This window comes from Rattus norvegicus, chromosome Y (genome assembly GCF_036323735.1).
Source record: "Rattus norvegicus strain BN/NHsdMcwi chromosome Y, GRCr8, whole genome shotgun sequence".
Lineage (NCBI taxonomy): Eukaryota > Metazoa > Chordata > Mammalia > Rodentia > Muridae > Rattus > Rattus norvegicus.
The window spans coordinates 38,351,481-38,352,733 of NC_086040.1; positions in this window are offsets into that span (position 1 = coordinate 38,351,481).

Genomic DNA, 1,253 nt, shown 5'->3' on the forward strand with positions numbered 1-1,253 from the left:
TTGACCGAGTCCCAGGTTTATTCCGCGATGCTGTTGCATCTTCAACCGCAACAAGAGTCTTTTGTGTAGGCAAAAACAGCCATTTAGAAATAATGTCTCCTGGGGTTGGGCTTTAACTCAGTGGTAGAGCAGTTGCCTAGCAAGTACAAGGCCCTGGGTTCGGTCCTCAGCTCCGAAAAAAACAACAAGAACAAAAAAAAAAGAAAACAAAATACAACAACAACAACAACAACAACAACAACAACAACAAAAAAAAAAAAAAAAAAAAAAAAAAACAAAGAAATACTATCTCCTAAAATGCACAGGCACAGAGAGGAGCTTTGGCATTGTAGTAGAGTTATGAATTAGATATTGTTATCAAAGTATAATAAACTCCGGAGACTGACTAGCCTAGACCATCCACCCAGCTCTCAAACGTGGAAGACATTAGAACATAAGGTTACTTGCTGTACGAGAGAAAACTTTTAGCTTTCTGGGATACAAGGGTCCCAGTTATCTTCATAAACCCATTTACCGAAAGAAAATATCCTAGTCGTCCAGATTCTGTCTTCTGAAACAGGTCAGGCACCAAAAGGCTGTTGAAAAATTGTGGGGTTCAGGAGCTGAACTGGCTTTCACACAAAGCTGCGAAGATAGTGAACCCACCTTCAAGGTCGTCTAGCGCCTCCAAGTGGAAGAGATGTGCAACATCCCCCCTTCTCTCTGTGACATCATTCAGGCTCTGCTTATGTCATAGAAGCCCTCTCAGGCCAGTTCCTTCCCTAGTTCCGCTTAGAAACTTCCAGCATCTAGGTTTTAGCTTCTCGTGTATCCTGCTGACGACCCAAAATAAAGTCCCCACCCAATTATTCTGATGACTCGAGTCACAGTCTGCCCAAGTAGCTCTTTTCATGTATTTTTTTTTTCTGAAAAAAGTCTTTGGTTTCTGAGTCACCAACATCCTTGGTGGTTATTTTCCCAGCTCCTTTCTTTCCTTTGGTTATCTTTAAGTCATTCTCCATATCAGAAAAAACGCTAGGCTCTCTCTTCGAGGCAGCCCACAGGTTAGCACACCAAAATTAGCTTTATCAAAACCCACAATTAGAGGAGGGCCACTTTTATTCAAACAAAACTGGAATTTGACAAGATTAAATACCTTGTATTGAAGTAAATGGCAATCATGAATTATGGATTCTTTGCAAAAAGCGAGGTAAATTAGCTCCTAGGCCTGCTTCCAAAGTCGGGATAAACTGATGACAAACCCGATATCGACC